General features: G+C 38.3%; 2 long non-coding RNA genes across 2 annotated transcripts; both read right to left on the reverse strand.

The window, feature by feature from the left end:
- Positions 1 to 12,209: 12,209 nt before the first annotated feature.
- Positions 12,210 to 14,260, reverse strand: LOC121381382. The gene is made up of 2 exons (XR_005959076.1): positions 14,216 to 14,260; positions 12,210 to 12,354 (listed from the first exon to the last, which is right to left on the reverse strand). It is a non-coding gene; the product is annotated as an uncharacterized LOC121381382 (long non-coding RNA).
- A 423-nt stretch (positions 14,261 to 14,683) lies between these two features.
- LOC121381381 lies at positions 14,684 to 17,689 on the reverse strand. Its single transcript, XR_005959075.1, has 3 exons — positions 17,443 to 17,689; positions 15,358 to 15,422; positions 14,684 to 14,737 (listed from the first exon to the last, which is right to left on the reverse strand). It is a non-coding gene; the product is annotated as an uncharacterized LOC121381381 (long non-coding RNA).
- Between the last annotated feature and the right edge of the window lie 2,940 nt (positions 17,690 to 20,629).

Here is a 20,629-nt window from a genome sequence, read left to right on the forward strand (position 1 = left end):
TGGTTTCATGCTCACAACACCCGAATGACCGACTATACGACTGGTGTTTTTGTTCTCTAAGTAGAACCTATAGTCTCTTCCCTCAAGATTTCTCAAGTCAAATACTCAAGCAGAGAAAAAGAAAAAGGCATGAATTATTTATTTGCTTCATTAATATGCTTTGGTTTCTCCTGATCTGAACAGTTTGGCCATGTGCGAGTCCACTCGATAGATTTCATCTGGGGTGGGGCGTCGGTCTAATGTCAAAGTATCTTAGTGAAGCTAACAAGGAGAGAATGCAACAAATATTTGGTGCCCGTAGACAAGCCGTTGTCCCTGTGGGTCCACTCCGAGAATATCAGAGGTCTTGAATCTCTGGTGGGAATTAAACATCAACAGACGGTCGGGGTCAAACATCCAGTAACAGAGTGGTGACGCTCTTCAACAACTGGGCCCGTGCTTATAAAGCTTTTAGAGTCCAGACTCAATCTCTAATGACGTCACACGCATACAATTTGTGTGGCGTTGTCATGACATTACTGTAACAGACTCTGTTAGAGTCTCGAGTCTAGACTCTAAAGGGTTTATAAGCACCAGGCCTGGAGTACATCAAAGTCACCGCTGAGGAGTGACAGCGATACTGCGAGTTCTCTGGATGCCTTATGGATGCGTCGCTACGCCTAACACCTACATCTACCTCCAGTCCATGTCCTGCTCCTCCGTCAAATCTCACCACGAGCTGTCGTGAGAATTCAGGGAAACCTCAGCCTGTAATCTCTAATTCACAATGCTAGAATACACTTATGTTCACAATTCTAGAATGCACTAATTCCACAATTCTGGAATACACTAGCACGATTATAGAATACACTAAGTTCACAATCCTAGAATACCAATGGCGATGATGTAGTCGTTGCCGCTGATGACTGACACTGAGACATTACAAAGTACAAGAAAGTAAGGGGTTTCCCAGATAGTTCAATACAATATCACGTATTCACGCTGAACATCTGCTACGCTATACGTCTTAACCTGCGTCCCATGCGTTAACACAGCGTTCAGTGTTGCGTTGTTGCTGCGTCCCTTGCGTTAACACTGCGTTGTTCTGCGTTCCTTGCGTTAACACTGCGTCTCTTGCGTTACACTGTGTTCATTGCGTTAACACTGCGTTGTTCTGCGTCCCTTGCGTTAACACTACGTTGTTCTGCGTTTCTTGCGTTAGCACTGCGTTAAGATGCGTTCTTTGCGTTAACACTGCGTCTCTTGCGTTACACTGTGTTTCTTGCGTTAACACTGCGTTGTTCTGCATAGCGTTAACACTGCGTTGTTCTGCGTCCCTTGCGTTAACACTGCGTTAAGATGCGTTCCTTGCGTTAACACTGCGTCCCTTGCGTTAACACTGCGTTAAGATGCGTTCCTTGCGTTAACACTGCGTCTCTTGCGTTAACACTGCGTTGGTCTGCGTCCCTTGCGTTAACACTGCATTAAGATGCGTTCCTTGCGTTAACACTGCGTTTCTTGCGTTAACACTGCGTTGTTCTGCGTCCCTTGCGTTAGCACTGCGTTAAGATGCGTTCCTTGCGTTAACACTGCGTCTCTTGCGTTACACTGCGTTTCTTGCGTTAACACTGCGTTGTTCTGCATAGCGTTAACACTGCGTTGTTCTGCGTCCCTTGCGTTAACACTGCGTTAAGATGCGTTTCTTGCGTTAGCACTACGTTAAGATGCGTTCCTTGCGTTAACACTGCGTCTCTTGCGTTACACTGCGTTTCTTGCGTTAACACTGCGTTGTTCTGCATAGCGTTAACACTGCGTTGTTCTGCGTCCCTTGCGTTAACACTGCGTTAAGATGCGTTTCTTGCGTTAGCACTACGTTAAGATGCGTTCCTTGCGTTAACACTGCGTTGTTACTCCAAACCATGAAACCTGATACGACACTGGGAAACTGTAAATATTTTACCACAATCAACACTAACTCTGGCTCTGGCTCTGCCTCTGCCTTTTGCTGTTTCTGCTGCTTCTGCTTTTGCTGCTGCCGCCGTTGTTGTTATTGCTGGTGCTGCTTCTGCGTTTCCTGATACTGTTTTTGCTGCGTGTGCTGCTGCTGATGGGAAGTGTTAGGTTTCGTTTCCAACAATCCATGTTTATTTCGCACGTGACGAGTTAGATCGTGAGACCGTACGTACGTTTTAGAACAAATGTAACACTGATTCATAATTTGGCTGTTGAATGACTCAAAGTGAAATGATGATATCTGACCAGAGTTGTTTCTTTTAGGCATATACTCTTTTGATATATGTTCATCTGTTTCGTTTTGGGCTTTCCATTCCGTGCCATTATGTTGTTGTTGTATAGTGTATGTTTCGAACGCGCCAATGAGAGTCTCCCAAAGTTAAAATATAAATGTTTCCATCCAATTAATGCTAAAAGACTTTGTCTACATACTAAACAAATTACCATTAGCTGTGCACGTTTTAAAACTGACCATTAGCGATACGTTTCTTTGTCTTTATTTTGTTTAAATACCTTTATGTGCGTGGGGTTTATTTGGTAATTCATCCCACAGACAGGGTAGCACATACCACAGCCTTTGCTATACCAGTCATGGTGCACTGGCTGCCTATAGCCTAATGGGCCACCGAATGAGATCGATCCTAGACCGACCGTGCAATCATGCGAGCACTTCACCACCAGTCTACGTCTCACCCCTGTATTTACTATTAAACCCATTTGGTAAATTTATATTAAACGGCCCTGGAACCATAAAGCAAACGATATGCAGTTAAAATGCAGCTATTTTTCTTGGCCATAGGTTAGTTTGAAGCGTTATTTCGAGTTGCAGTCACGCGTTAAACATTCCTTTCTTCTATAGATAAACAATGTGGCTGGGGTTTCATAAATATTTCTTTCTTCCCCTACTGATCACCAATTAAGGCGTCTACATATTCTTTTATTGTAATACCTAATCATTTCTGCTTTCAAAGCTATGGGCTGGGGTGTCACACACATTCCTTTCTTTTCCGTAACACGTGCCTTTCCTTCCCTACTGGCCACCGATTAAGGCGCTGACACATTCCTTTCTTTTTTTATTATACATACCTAATATTGTCTGTTTTCTTCTCCTTACAAACATTCCTTTCTTCTCATTAACATACATGCCTTTCATTCCGTCTACACATTCCTTTCGTTTATTCTAATACCTAATAACTTCTGCTTTCAAATCAATGAGCTGGGGTGTGACTAATCCGAGTACTCTGACTGTAAGAGAGCTAGACGGACATTTGGACATAAATACGCTCTCATTACAGTCAGAGACCAAGCTATGTATTTTTTTGGCAATTCCCGACAACCAAAATGTTGGCAAAGATTTCCGCTCTAATATCACAACAATCCTATGTTTGACGTTAAATACTTTTACATCGATCATTTTCGAGTTAATTGATTAAAAAAAAAATCCACATATTAATCACTAATACACACACTACAGAAAGAAACCCGACAGCACCCACATTCAGCTAAGCTTCGGCAAACTCCGGACAGCAGAATTCTAAGTTCGCCGACCTATATCGTGACGTTGCGTCACATGATCGCCCACTGAGCCATTCCGTCTACTAGGCGGAATCGCCCAGTGGGTGATCACGTGATCACGTGAAAAACAGAATTCCATTATTAAACAATATAACTATACGACTTTTGTTTTTGTTCTCTAAGCTGAACCTATGGTCTCTTCCCTCAAGATTTCTCAAGATAAATATGCAGAGAAAACGAAAAAGGCATGAATTATTTATACATATGCTTTGGTTTCTCATTATCTGAAAAGTTTGAAATGCAATATTATTTAGCAACGGTAGACCGTTTCTTCTCAAACAAACACACAGCCGAAAAGCGAGTTCGTCTTCACAACACCCCTAGGATTCCACTGAAATGAAAATGATCGATTTATACTCATGCATACAATTGTTTTGTTGTTTCATTACAAACGTCTGCCAGACAACCAAATGAACTACTTAGATTAAACATTAATAGAGATGAAAAGACACAATTTTCCCGACGGCAAACGCACCTACTTTTGTTTGTTGAATTGCAGAAAGATAATGTTTGGTCTGGCTCAGTTAGTTGTTCGCTTGATGGAGTTTAATCGTTTACACACACACACACACACACACACACACACACACACACACGTGTGTGTGTGTTTTATTTTTTTATTTCTTTATTCTTAATTACTGAATGTTCTTCATTCAGTTACAGTATATGTTGTATATGATAGCTTAATTCAAACCGTGTTTGTGCTTATACTGTTAACTGTTAATTAGCTGATTGGTAAAAGGCCATGTTTGTTTTGTAAGTGTTAATGTGCTTATATCGGGTTCAAACACGCTTACTATGGGCACAGCCTCGGATTAAAATAAGGTATTGTTCCCATAGTAAAAGGGGGAGGGGAGGGGAAATGCGATGGACAGGAATTTGTATACACACATACACACACATATATATATATATATATATATATATATATATATATATATATATATATATATATATATATATATATATATTATACAGTTATTTAGTTCATTGGCAACAGGCCATGTTGAACACCTGTCCGCTTTTGTCGGTCAAAATATATATCAAAAGGTGACTTCAACAGGGGATAATAATATGAAGCTGCATTTGATGGGTATTATTACAACGTAGGGCTTCCATGAGGTATAAATAATATATATATGTCAATTATACCAATGGCCTTGTTATGGGCATAACTCTCAGGTGAAGTCAGAGATTGTGCCCACGACAGGCGTACTTGAACAGTTCTCTGATGGAATTATGCCAAAAATTACACACACATTATACCAATGTTTACCACTCCTGTGCCGTTGTCTCTTCCTCATCGGGACGCCCTGGGATACCACTTCCATTTATTTATGTTTTTATTGTTATTAGTTTATTGCTTTTTTATTGTAGTTAACATATTATGATGGTATATTGTTGTTAATTCGTTTGAGGACTTTAACATATTAGGCCTGGTTATAAATATTTATTAACCTCTGGGCCTTGGATTGCGCATATTTGCAATCATTTGCTGACCTTAAAAACCTAAAGAGCATACAGTTAATAGTAAAGTTGAATTGTAAATAATTAAATTAAAGTGTGTTTCCAGATCATACATTAAAATTTCAAATTCCACAATTAAATGTCTTCTTAATCCATTGCAATAATATTTTACACCGATGTGTAAATCAATAATTACGCAAATGCCCCATAAAAGTATTAAAGCATCACTCCCGTAGAACACTGCCGGAAACGACCGAGTAAAATTCTCGGTAAAAACATTTGCCTGTAAATAGCCGTGACGTCATGAAGGGAACTCGCTTCACAGAAACTAACCACAAGATGACTTCCAGCGCAAGCGAAAGTGGGACCGACAGCGACTGCCAGGCTCAATCATCATGCCATTCTTCTTTCGATGATGAATATTGTAGTAATGACGACTGGACTAATATTTGTGATTTTGATGATGTCGAGGCATGGGATTTTTAATCCAAATACCGACTCCAAACTCCGAGTGAGTGATCCGCAAGGCTCAATGGGTAGGTGTAAACTACTTGCACCGACCAGTGATCCATAACTGGTTCAACAAAGGCCATGGTTTGTGCTATCCTGCCTGTGGGAAGCGCAAATAAAAGATCCCTTACTGCCTGTCGTAAAAGAGTAGCCTATGTGGCGACAGCGGGTTTCCTCTAAAAAAAAACAGTGTCAGAAGACCATATGTTTGACATCCAATAGCCGATGATAAGATAAAAAAATCAATGTGCTCTAGTGGCGTCGTTAAATAAAACAAACTTTACTCTTTTTTTCTTCTTGTCAAAGTTACTGTACATCTCGAAATACACCTTCTGAAAGAATAGAAGCAAAACTTCATACAACATTTTAGAACCTTTAGACGATTAAAGGGACATTCCTGAGTTTGTTGCAATTTTAAGTTGTTATTGACTAACAGAGACTTTTTGACGACTGTAATTACATATCAAATATATTTTTTTGCATAAAATATTAGTGGCTGTATATTAAACGTGTTTTTGATCGTTCTAATATTTTTACTAGGTTAAATTTCATTTTATTTCCTAAAAACTATTTTTTCGTACGTACGAAATTATTTGAAGACAAAATCCAGTTTGGGCTTCTTACAAATATTAAAACGACCAAAAACACATTGAATACACAGACACTGATATTCTAAACAAGAAAATATATTTAATATGTAAGTTTAATCGTAGAAATATTTTATTAGACGGAAACATCTTACAATGCAGCAAACTCGGGAATGTCCCTTTAATAAAAAAAATAGATATGCAGTGGCTGTTGTCTAATTCGCACTGCTTCTTTTTTAAAGTCACTTACGTAAAGGGGAATGTCCGAGTAACTCTCCATTTCTGAAACATAATGGAAACGAAGCGCCGCTAGGGCCGAGTCCCATTATTTTACAGACATGGAGAGTTACGAGGATATTCCGGACCCCCTACTTAAAATACACCAATGAATAATCCCTTTATGTCAATATATGGAAGTATGGAGTTTAACGCTAGTAATTGTGATGGGTTAATTAAGTAGGGATTTCGATATTAATTAAAACAACTGTCATAATACTGCTCGAAATATAATGTCGCAAAATACTACCAGCAAAACAATTTGAGACCTGTGGGAACGACATTTGGAGTCTGTGGGTGTGTGTTTGGGATGGGGTGGGGTGAGGAACAATATCTATTAGAGGGGGTGGGGGCACAAGCTATATTTGTATCTTATTTAAGTACAGCACAAAACGTGCATTTTCGTCCTCAAGTATGTGTGTGATGGAGAGAGGCACAAGCTCCCCCCCCCCCCCCCCCCCCGGTTTTTATCGCGATCTGAACAAAAACAAAAAAGAAGTTGAAGAAAAAAGTATGTTTTGTTTAAAAACCCACAAGAGCACAATGACTTATGAATTAACGCCTGTTGGATGTCAAACAACTGATAATTTTGACATATAGTCTTAGAGAGGAAACTCGCAAGAGTTTTTTTATTAGCTGAAAGGTATATTTTGTATGCACCATCCCAAAGAGGATATCACTTGCCACGGCCTTTGATATACCAGTCGTGGTTCACTGACAGGAACGAGAAATAGCCCAATGGGCTATTGGTTTGACATCCGATAGCCGATGATTAATAAATAAATCTACTCTATTGGTGTTAAATAAAAGAAGAAACTCACACAAAACAAAAACTGGAATACATCCCTATCAATTGTCACTTTAAAATAATCTATCCTCGTTTCAGAGGGACGTATAATATTATTTTCTGCTTGGCGCATGGTATACTTGGATCTACTACAAACACCAATATGACGACAAACTAAATTGACAAAATGTATAACCAAGGCAAGACGCACTAAATAATATGTAATTTAACAGACACTACCCCCCCCCCCCCCCCCCCCCAATGCCCAATACTATATACATCGCCTACAATACCTATAGTGTCAGTACCTTTAATAAACATGAACATTTCACCTCCGATGGACGCGCGATATTAACCGAGATGACGTATTTCTTACTGTTAAGATCTTATCATTCAACTCAAATTACAACGCTCCCAGCTATCACCCACAGAGCTGGCAGCCGCGGTGACTAACCGGCTTATTGCACAAGTCTAAACTAGCTTTATCCAGATTGCCAGCTTCTTTAAGTAATTGTTGATGGATTGTGAAAATGTTGCTTTTAAGTCGTACACATCTACAACGCATTAGCGAGTTGAGCGATGTGTATTTCAGTGATAAAGTGTCCGTCTGATGTGCGGTGGGTTGCTAGATCAATCCCACTTAGTAGATATTATGTTTACCATGTTCCAACCAGCGGTATATTTCTGGTATATGAAGATTGTTTGTTTGATTACACCGTTAGAACATAGTTTACTCGTCGCCTTTTGGTGTGAAACATTTAGTAAATCTCACACGTAGTCTTCATTCATTCATTTTATTTTAACTTATTTTAGTGGTTATATCCGATTTAGGTTCAAATATGCTGTCCTGGGCACACACCGTAGCTATATGTGTTGTCTGTCCAGGACAGTGGGTTAGTTATTAACTGTTAGTGGTTAGTGAGAGAGAAGAGGGTGTAGTGGTCTTACACGTACAGTGAGTCGTTCAAACTCGCTCTGGGTGGGAGCCGGAACCGAGCTGCGAACCCTGTACCTGCCAGACTTATATTCGATGGCTTAACCACGACGCCACCGAGGCCGGTCGTAGCCTTCAGAGAAAATCCTCGAATATTTTTTGTCCATTAAGAAGCAGTATACCAATTAGCATATAACTGGATTAAGGTTCAGAGTACACCCAACTTTTAATACCACAGTTAACACTACCAGTTCTGTCATTGGAGACAGATGATGACAGTGGTTGTTGCCATGAAATGTTGTTTCATCTGGTCAATGATTTCCTGTAATTTAATTTGAGCCACTACACAAACTTCTCTCTCACTAACAATTAACCCACTGTACAACCACTGTACTCGACAGACTTCTCTCTCATTGTAGCCCAGTGGTAAAACGCTCGCTTGATGCGCGGTCGGTTTGGGATCGATCCCCGTCAATGGGTCCATTGTACTATTTCTCGCTCTAGCCAATGCACCGTGGCTGATACATCAAAGTCCGTGGTATGTGCTATGCTGTCTATGTGATGGTGCATATAAAAGATCCTTTGCTGCTAATCGGAAAGAGTATGCCATGAAATGTCGACAGAGGGTTTCCTCCCGACACCATATAACTGTCAATAAAATGTGTTGAGTGTGTCGTTAAATAAACATGAGGGTATAAAAATTATAAATATAGATAATTTTCTTATAGCTTATGGGTTCGAAGATTGTTTTCAGAAAACTCAAAATCAATAACCCTATTTAAGTCAGTTACAGGCATATCCACAAAGGATCTAATCTTATATGGGGATAATTTTATTGTTTGTAAAATATTGCACATAAAAAATATGTTTTGGAAAGATACTCTGATAAGTTGGGCAACAAAAACAAAATATATGGCTTAACACATTTTAACACAGTGAAAAATCGTATAACTATTATTAAAAAGTAAAGAAATGGTGCAGAGATATGTACGATATTTTAAACTTTCAGTATGTAAAGCCAAAAGCACAGATCAAATATTCTAATGAATGCTTCTTATTTGAACAAACTGATTGGGAAAAAATATGATGTTTTACCATTTCGATGTGTGAAAGATTCTTGCCTTCGATGGTTTCAGTATAGATTACTGCAAAACATATTAGCTACCAATACTTTTCTATACAAGATTAACTACATTAATTCTGATATATACAGCTTCTGTAATAATTTTCCTGAAACAATGCAACATATATTTTCCGATTGCGATAAGGTACACACTCTATGGCAAGCAGTCACAGATTGGATATTTACTCGAACAGAAACTATAATTAATTTTAATAAAATTAGTATATTGTTTGTTTTGGTAAAGAATAATAAAAACAATTTTATAAACTGGTTAATAATTAATATAAAATATTATATCTGTAGTATGAAAATGCAAAAGAAATGTTTAAGTATTAACGTTGTGCATGGCATACTGGAACAAAAATTTCAAATGAAAAGATATATTCTTTTAAAAACTTGTAAATACGATGTATATAATAATGTATGGGCAACGTGGCAAACACTATTTTATTGAGACTTAATGATAATATAGACATGGGAACAGCTTGTTTGGAAATTTAATTTAATTTATATTTCTGGGGCGGAACGTAGTAAAGCGCTCGCTCAATGCTCGGTCGGTCAGGGATCGATCCCCGTCGATGGGCTCATTGAGCTATTTCTCGTTCCAGCCAGTGCACCATGTCTGGTATATTAAAGGCCGTGGTATATACTACCCCGTCTGTGGGATGGTGAGTATAAATATCACTTGCTACTAATCGAAAAGAGTATCCCATGAAGCGGCGACAGGGGGTTTCCACTCTCAATATCTGTGTGGTCCTTAACCATATGTCTGACATCATATAACCGCAAATAAAATGTGTTGCGTGCGTCGTTAAATAAAACATTTCCTGTATGAATATACTGTCATATATATGTGCAATTATGCACGAAGTAACTCTTTTCCTTCTTTCGTTCCTTATTTCTTTTCTTTTCTCTCACTTTTAATTTTTTTTAAGTCAATGCCCTAGAAAAGTTTAAAGTAATTATTTCTTCATACCAGATATGTCTATGTAATTACCTGTATACGTTGCTATTAATATATATACTGTATATTGTAGTGATTTAAGACCCCAACCCTAACACTACGTATTCTTCTAGGACAATAAAGAGTATTTAATTTTTTTTAAATCATTGCGACACCCCTGCATGGACATATATATCTAGACCGAATATATCTGTTTCTGTAAATCTCTTTCATATTTTACATTCATTTTTTAATGATTTGTCTATTTTATATTTATATCTATATTCTGTGGTAGATATAAATATAAAATAGACAAATCATTAACAGATGCATATAAAATATGAAACAGCATTACAGAGACAGAAATATTCGGTCTAATGTAGTAATTGCATGTTACATCGTATTTAACTCTTACTTTAATATCAAAGGCCGTGGTATGTGCCATCCTGTCGTTAAACAAAACAAATAAATTTACTTTAATATAGGGACAGGACGTAGCCAACTCTTTGCGCGGTTGGTTTGGGATCAATCCCCATCGGTGGGCCCATTGGGCTATTTCTCCTTCCAGCCAGTGCACCACGACTGGTATATCAAAATCCATGGCATGTGCTATCCTGTCTGTGAGATGATGCATATGAAACATCCCTTGCTACTAATGAAAAAAATGTAGCGGGTTTCCTCTCTAAGGCTATGTGTCAAAATGACCAAATGTTTGACGTCCAATAGCCGACGATTAATAAATCAATGCGTTCTAGTGGTGTCGTTAAACAAAACAAAAAACTTACTTTAATATAAGTATACTGATTAAAAGAAAGTAATTACGATTATTTAATATATATAATTTATTATGTTTTCATGTTAAAATTAATTTGGAAAATAGACTCAAAATCGGCTTAAAATGTCTACATGACATTAAAAAATGTAAAACTAAAATAATATTAATTTGATTAATGCTAATCTCAGACTACCAACTGCCAGCACAAAGTTGCGGTTGCGATGTAATTTCTTCAGTTTCTGCGCTTTTAGAAGATTCTCGTGTTATAACCCAATAGTTGTTAATCTGAGCGCACCCGTCGTATGTCGGGAGTCGGGGAAATTACAACGCAACCGTCGAGTTGGCCAACTTCCTGCTGACAGTTGACAGTCTGTGCCTAGCATAACGGCCTGAGTTGTTAATGAAGTTCTGTTCTGCTCTGTCCAATCCTATTCTGTTCTGTTCTGTTCTGTAGTGGTGCGTACTGGCCATGGAGCAAGTTATAAGTGAAGCAATTTGTCTTTATTTTTTACAGATATATTTTGGATAATGGTCGTCCGCTTCCGGAAGCTGAATATCCGCATTCACGAACACATTTATTGAGTGTATTCTTCGTGCTGAAGTCCGGATTATCGAGGTCTAGATATGCCAATTGGGACCACAAAAGTGATTGGAGAGATAACGTGTTTTGTTTTGTTTTTTGTTGTTGTTGTTTGTTTTGTTTGTTTTGTTGTTGTTTTTGTTGTTGTTGTGGGTTTGTTTGTTGTTGGGGGGTTTTGGGGTTTGTTTGGGGGTTTTTTTTTGGGGGGGGGTTTGGGGGGGGGGGGGGGGTATTAAAGTTTAAGATAAAGAAATGGGTGTTCGGGTCCCGGTTAGAGTTTCTTTATAAAGACGAATTGCGATACAGCGTAGCGCGCATGACTGTTTCATCGACTGGTAAAGTAAACACCCAGAAATTCTAACCAGGACCCATACGCCCGTCAATAAGCATAAAGACACAGACATGACATGTTTACATAGTGAAATATTCAGAAACCATGTTCGAGATAGTGTGATGCTTCAGAAAACCGAATTTGCTAAAGCGAGAGAGAGACAGAGAGAGACAGACAGACAGACAGACATAAACTGAGTAATAAGAGCGAAAGAATCAGGAGAGAGAGAGAGAGAGAGAGAGAGAGAGAGAGAGAGAGAGAGAGAGAGAGAGAGAGAGAGAGAGACTTTTAATATGTAGTTTAAAATATACAATAACGGAACACAAAACTTTTGCATAATATGCGTTTATTTATCTGATGAAGATGTTTGACAACGCATCCATTCCCCCTGGCATCTGTAAGCCATTGTCATTTTGCCTCGACAGTGTTTAGATGCACCAACACGATAAAGATGTAAAATATTGTCAAAACAAACTGAAATTAAAAACAAATAATCAGCGTGTAGCGGAAACAGAGAGACAAACAGAAAAAGCTGACAGTATCTGGTACAGTAATAATAATAATAATAATAATAATAACTGTAATATAGCTAGGAAACAGTTTTGATTGTGACATGAGTTATTCAGTTACCAGGGCGTTTAAAAACCTGGCAAATTACATTTATAAATTTCGCCAACTTCTTTAATACACTTATTTCTTACTGCTCACTAGTTCTTTGAATTTGTAGGTGATTGGTCTTGTATAATAATAGGGATGTAGAAACTTTACTCGGGAATTATGAAAAAATGTACATACAAATAAATAATGGAATTCACTACCGATGTCACTTTCATCACATAAAGTACACAATCTGTCTTCAAATAATGTTATTCTACCTTCCAGTTTCGACAGGTAAATAGTGATTTGACGTTCTAGATTGTATAATTAATCTCCACGACCCTTCTGGAATTATATTTAAATATTTTTCAAAAAATAAGTTCTTCTTTAAAAAGTTGATAGGTTTTGCCTCTTGATGACATTGATATGTTATTGTTCCATATCTGTAAACATTGATCACTTTGCCTAATTTTAATTTGCTGTGAGAGCCAAGTTAACGATAAAAAAATATGTGATATCCAAACATCTTTCATTCCTAAATGCTCCAAAATATTTTTAATACTAGTGAGCCAATTATAATTTATTCTGTTTGTAACATGATCTGTCAACATAAATCTGTATAGAAGAAATGATAATTTTGATTGTTTCCCTGAAATAATGCGTGCCCAGTAACAAACCATCCTTCTTTGAATATTTAATTCCACGGGCACTTTCCCCAATTCTCCGTATAACATAAATAATGGGGTGGATTATTATTTTTTTTTTTTTTTTTGGGGGGGGGGGGGGGGGCAAGATGTGTCGAAAGAAATTTATTTGAACAGAATCACATATATCGTTTTTTCCATATACCCAACTTCGCAACCGTATAAGAAGATTGGGAGAACCATTGATTCAAACATTTTAAGTTTACACTCACTCAATCGATCGATTATTGTCTTTAGATTTCGCCAATACAAAATACATAGCTTTAGTTGCTTGATGTTTTAATTGGGTCTTGGTCGTTTTAAAATTATTTAATTTAAGAACATATTTTCCAATTTTGAAAGTATATTTATAATCTCTGGCATTTCCATTGAAAATAAAAACTTTAGCTTTTGAGATATTTATCTTTAGTTTCCATTTGTTACAGTACTGGTCGAATACGTTTAGTGTGTGTTGTAAATCAGCAGCATTGATGGCTAGTGTAGCAGTACCATCTGCATAAAATAAGCAAAGTAAGTGAATGCCGGTGTCGAGCGGGTTTTGTTGGTTTTTATTGATGGGGTAACTCCTTTACATCCAAAATTAATTAAATATTTTTCTAGGTCATTTAGATACAAGGAAAATAGGACTGGGCATAAATTGTCACCCTGACGGACACCGTTGCTGCATGGGAATAATGAAGATTTCTGATTGTTTAGTATTGTATTAAACAATTTAACGTAGACTGGAATGAATAAGTCAGCATTGTATTTAATATATTCATTAATTACTTGGTCGGTGCCGGCCGCTTGGTTATTTTTTAGTTCATTTATGGCCCTTTTAATTTCGTCTTCGCTAAATTTTCCGTTTATGATATCATTATTATTATTATCACTACCGAAAAGCAGCAAGAGATGATTTCTTTGATCAGTTATTGCAGGCTGTTTGATTATTACAGACATCAAGGTAAATTTCTTTTACAACGGATAGCATTCCCTTTTTCAGAACCATTTAGATAATGCATAGTTAGGTTGTACTTAAGAGTAGGCCTACTTACTTTTTGAAGCTGCAGGAATGAATCATCTTCATTACGAAACTAAACAAACAAAAATAAAACAGAACATTTAATAATATAGGTCAAATTTCGTCAACATGATGGGGAAAGCGTGGGTTGGGGTATTAACAAGCGTTACGTAATTTTAGAATGTGGTTGGTGTTCTTAGCGTTACATGGGGCAGAGGAGTATAAAAATGGCAAATTTTACGTTACGTTATCTTCAACGGCCGCTGTGACGTATTAGAACTAAGATCTTTTGAACCAATATATAATACAATACAAAATGCTTTATTGCCGTGCTTACTTATAATGATGTATACATATAATTATTATGTACATATTTATAAACACAGTCTAGTGACCTAGCAATAATAAAGCTAATGATAAGAATAACGAACGACTAAATATATAGGCCTACATTAAACAAAATAAAATAATTTATAGTTATATTATAAGTGTATAACGACTTGCCACATTATTTACGTCTTCTATGTGGTTGTTGCCATTGTGGTCGGTGCTGTTACTGGAAATAAAAATACCTTATTAAATAGTTGTAGTTGTTTTATTGTTTAAACAAATTCTAAAAAATCCTTAAAAGAAGACGGTTTTGTTTATTTCAAATTATGTAGCTTCGCATCCTCCTTAAGTATTACATGTATGCCTTCCTTAAAAACAAAACAAATCCATGCATAAAGAAAGAATGAAAGAAGTTAAATGCTCAAAAGCACACATACATGTATGTAACAGAAAAATCAACCTCCACTGAGGGGATTCGAACCAAACACTCTCAGTACGAACTACTAACTGATCTAATTGAGAAATTCCCACTACTTACTTCCAGGAGCACTTTATACCAACACTACTACACATTATACACCGTGAATAAGACAGTCAGCTAACCATTGGTGTACAGACACAGATAACAGACATTATCACATCGAATAGGTATACATGCACTAAGACAGCGTGTATACGTACGCGTGCGTGAGAGAGAGATAAATAGAGAGACAGAGACAGAGACAGAGAGAGAGAGAGAGAGAGAGAGAGAGACAGAGAGAGAGAGAGAGAGAGAGAGAGAGAGAGAGAGAGAGAGAGAGAGAGAGATGTATTTACGATAAAGAAATCTATTTGTGTTGAACATACCTGCTGCCAGATATCTATTTATCAGGTTGCTCAAATTATGCAGTTGCCTTTGCAGATGGTTAACTCTACAAAGAAAACAAAATTATTGCTTGTACATGTACGACAGACTACAATATCCTGCATATTTCTGTCACAGCAAAACGTACTTAAAGGGACATACCCTAGTTTTTAAACACTAACGCATATTTTTTACTATTATAACCGTTTTTCATAACTTAAATCATACTTTACTTAGATTTTATTGTTTAGATGATCAATTCCGTATATTCGAAGTGTTATTGGTCATTCTGGTGTTTTTAATATCACAAAATGCATTTCTCATATTTTTAAAAACGCACGTGTGTCTGAGAAGTAACACTTATGGAGTTAAGTTTTAGTCTATTTTTAGAGGGTATTTCACCATTTCAAAGTCACAAACTTATGATTCATTCTATTGTAACTTTATCCAAATGTGTTATAGGTGTGTAGATTAACTAAACTTAGTGTTAATTTTCACGGGTTGAAACTAGGGTATGTCCCTTTAAACAAGACATGGGGTTGTATGACGTCAGATCGGCTGCTGTGAGTCCGCGTTGGATGGCAGTTGGATTTTATTACAGTCAAATGCATTAAATAAAGGAAAGAAATGTTTGTTTAACGACACCTCAGCACATTGGTAAACCTCGCTATTTGGAGTATTTCGACACCTGTTACTCTATGTTTTCTGTGTTTTGTAAACGAGAGTCAGTTTTGGAAAGACAACAGTACAGATATTATAAGTTGTAGAAGCATCAAGAGGGGTATATGGCTTTTTATGTACCCTATGTGTGTTCTTTTACCCCGAAGTCATATACCCCGAGAGTTGCTTCTACAACGAATTTATCTTGCCAACATGTTAAACCATATAGCCAGACAATAATTGTTAACAATTTATTAGCTTAGCTTAGTAACTGGTTTAACGTGTCCATATACCACTAGGGTTTCGAACACGCCTATCCCGAGTCCGGCCTCCGATAGGATCGGGGGTCTGACTCGGGACAGGGATAACCTAACAAGTAGGTTCAATTTTGAAATTTACATCCAAAAAATAAATAGTGGGCCTTTAAAATGTTGATGCGCATCTCTAATTAATAAAAAAAAAAAATTCTACTCATGAAATTTGGTCGCTAGATTAGATCGGGCGGTCAAAAAGAAATTAGATAGATAACTAGGGCCTCGAACACGCTCATCCTGAGTGACCTCCGACAAGATCGGTGGCCTGACTCGGGATGGGGGGGGGGGGGGGGGGGTAGTGTTGAAAATGGGCAGAATTTTGAAAATAGCAATTAGTAACAAAACAAAAAAAAGTTAGTAGAATAGAATTTATTTACGGAGCCGTACCACGCGGACGCGAACGAAACCACTTGCCAGTGACGAAAAATAGTTCCATCTATAAACGAGTTTTTAACTTCAAATGTTTGTAATACGAAATTATTGCAATATTGATTGATTATCAATGTTATTTATAATCTAATTATTGCTTTAGCATTAACTGGGGGTGACTGGAAACTGTTGGAAATTACAGCAAACTACCAATGAGATTAAAGAATTTTACATGAAGGCGAGATAATACAATCTTGTTTACCTATTACTACATGATTTCTGTGTTAGTAAAAGAAAGTCAGTTTTAGAAACACAACAGTACAGATATTACAGTCTTGTTTACCTGTTACTCTGTGTGTTCCGTGTTAGTAAAGGAGGGTCAGTTTTAGAAACACAATAGTACAGATATTAGAATATTTTTTACCTATTAATCTATGCTTTCTGTGTTAGTAAAGGAGAGTCAGTTTTAGAAAAACACAACAGTACAGATATTAGTCTTGTTTACCTGTTACTCTATGATTTTTGTGTTAGTAAAAGAGTCAGTTTTAGAAACACAACAGTACAGATATTAGAATATTGTTTACCTGTTACTCTATGGTTTCGGTGTCAGTAAAGGAGAGTCAGTTTTGGAAAGACAACAGTACAGATATTAGAGTCGTGTTTACCCGTTACTCTATGAATTTTGTGTTAGTAAAAGAGAGTCAGTTTTAGAAAGACAACAGTACAACAATTAATCTTGTTTACCTCTTCTGGCATTGTGCATAGCCATTATTATAGCGCCCGCCTCGATGGTGTACCCAGCCTCGATGGCGTACCCAGCCTCTATGGCGTCCCCAGCCTCTATGGCGTCCCCAGCCTCTATAGCCCCCACGATGACGCCCCCAGTGTCGATGAGCTTCCGAGCACACGAGGAAAACACCGAGAAGTACGACAAAAATCAACGACAGCTTCATGTTCGTCAGACGACACCTCTTGTTGTGGAGCGTCAAACGCTGTTACTCATACACTTATGTAACGCATCGCTTGAAATAAGAAATCCGCCCATACAGACGTGGCAATGACGTAGCAGATAGCAGATGGCAACATATGTTACGAATCAATTTGTAATACGAATTTGGCCAAAAATGAGTTGATCGTGGAACTAAACTGAATTTTGTAAAGTTATAACTTTGTACATAGTTATCGAAATTGACTTTCGCTGGGCTACTGTGTCGTTAATTAGGTCGATTAGCTTGTAATGTTACATCTATAATGCCTATAATACACGTACATGTTACAGCTAGGATTCTGATACCGGCATCGGCATCGGTGGTGTCGTGGTCAAGTCATCGGACATAAGACTAGTGGGTACTGGGTTCGCAGCCCGGTACCGGCTCCCACCCAGAATGAGTTTTAACGACTCAATGGGTAGGTGTAAGACCACTACATCGACTTCTCTCTCACGAACCGCGAGCAACTGACACTGCCCTGATTGGACAGCGTGCTTGAAGCACGAAAATAACTTGTAATGAAATGAATGAATGAATGAAAGAAAGAAAGAAAGAAATGGTTTATTTAACGACGCACTCGACACATTTTATTTACGGTTATATGGCGTCAGACATATGGTTAAGGACCAGATAGATTTTGAGAGGAAACCCGCTGTCGCCACTACATGGGCTACTCTTTCCGATTAGCAGCAAGGGATCTTTTATTTGCGCTTCCCACAGGCAGAATAGCACAAACCATGGCCTTTGTTGAACCAGTTATGGATCAGTGGTCGGTGCAAGTGGTTTACACCTACCCATTGAGCCTTGCGGAGCACTTACTCAGGGTTTGGAGTCGGTATCTGGATTAAAAATCCCATGCCTTGACTGGGATCCGAACCCAGTACCTACCAGCCTGTAGACCGATGGCCTAACCACGATGCCACCGAGGACGGTTGAAATGAATGAATGAAATTAAGGATTCTGACAGGCCAAGGCGATAATTTAATTGTAGGGAATTTTTGCGAAAGTTATAGTATAAAGGCAAGTGCTGGATATCATCGAATGTTGAACATTCATAAAAATCATACAAGCTGGTATAGATATGGGTAGTTAGTTAATTTGGTTAACGACACCATTAGAGCACATTGATTTATAAATCATCGGCTACTGAATGTCAAACATTTGGTAAGTTTCACATCAAGTCTTAGAGAGTAAACCCGTTAAAAAAAAATCCATTTGTAGCATGGGATCTTTTATATGCACCATCTGATACACACACACACACACACACACGGGATAGCACATGCCACCGCATTTGATATACCAGTCATGGTGCACTAAAAATAAATTTAGTCTTCTTAATTTTTATTTTTTTATGAAAAAGTACATTCACGGCGATAGGTAATATTAGTGTAGCAATGCATTAAATATAGACACAATTAAGTCATAATACCGGCCTCGGTGGCGCAATGGTTAAGCCACTGGACTACAGGCTGGTAGGTACAGGGTTCGCAGCCCGATGTCGGCTCCCATCCAGAGCGAGGCGTGTTCCAAGCCCTAGTGGTATATGGACACGTTAAACCAGTTACTAAGCTAAGCTAACAGTAGTGGTGTGTTAGAGGAGAGGTTTGTTAGGGTAGAGGTTTGTTAGGGTAGTGGTGTGTCAGAATAGTGGTGTGTTAGGGTAGTGGTGTGTTAGAGTAGAGGTGTGTTAGGGTAGTGGTGTGTTAGGGCAGTGGTGTGTTAGAGTAGTGGTGTGTTAGAGTAGTGGTGTGTTTGAGTAGTGGTGTGTTGGGGTACTGGTGTGTTAGAGTAGTGGTGTGTTCGAGTAGAGGTGTGTTAGGGTAGTGGTGTGTTAGAGTAGTGGTGTGTTGGGGTACTGGTGTGTTAGAGTAATGGAGTGTTAGAGTAGCGGTGTGTTAGAGTAGAGGTTTGTTTGGGTAGTGGTGTGCTAGAATAGTAGTGTGTTAGGGTAGTGGGGTGATAGGGCAGTCGTGTCTTAGGGTAGTGGTGTCTTAGAGTAGTGGTGTGTTAGAATACTGGTGTGTTAGGGTAGTGGTGTGTTAGAGTAGAGGTTTGTTAGGGTAGTGGTGTGTTAGGGTAGCGGTGTGTTAGAATAGTAGTGTGTTAGGGTAGTGGTGTGATAGGGCAGTCGTGTTTTAGGGTAGTGGTGTCTTAGAGTAGTGGTGTTTTAGAATAGTGGTGTGTTAGAGTAGTGGTGTGTTAGAATAGTAGTGTGTTAGGGTAGTGGTGTGATAGGGCAGTCGTGTTTTAGGGTAGTGGTGTCTTTGAGTAGTGGTGTGTTAGAATAGTGGTGTGTTAGGGTAGTGATGTGTTAGGGTAGTGGTGTGTTCGAGTAGTGGTGTGTTGAGTAGTGGTGTCTTAGGGTAGTGGTGTCTTTGGGTAGTGGTGTGTTGAGTAGTGGTGTGTTATAGTAGTGGTGTGTTAGGGTAGTGATGTGTTAGGGTAGTAGTGTGTTAGGGTAGTAGTGGTGTGTTAGAGTAGTGGTGTGTTGAGTAGACAAGACTTCTCTCTCTCTCTCATTAACCACTAACCCAATGTACTCGACAGACTTCTCTCTCACTAACCACTAACCCAATGTACTCGACAGACGTCTCTCTCATTAACCATTAACCCACTGTACTCGACATTCTTCTCTCTCACTAACCACTAACCTAATGTACTCGACAGACTTTTCTCTCATTAACCACTAACCCACTGTACTCGACAGACTTCTCTCTCACTAACCACTAACCCACTGTACTCGACAGACTTCTCTCTCACTAACCCACTGTACTCGACATACTTCTCTCTCACTAACCCACTGTACTCGACAGACTTCTCTCACACTAACCACTAACCCACTGTACTCGACAGACTTCTCTCTCACTAACCACTAACCCACTGTACTCGACAGACTTCTCTCTCACTAACCACTAACCCACTGTACTCGACAGACTTCT

This window comes from Gigantopelta aegis, chromosome 9 (genome assembly GCF_016097555.1).
Source record: "Gigantopelta aegis isolate Gae_Host chromosome 9, Gae_host_genome, whole genome shotgun sequence".
Classification (NCBI taxonomy): Eukaryota; Metazoa; Mollusca; class Gastropoda; order Neomphalida; family Peltospiridae; genus Gigantopelta; species Gigantopelta aegis.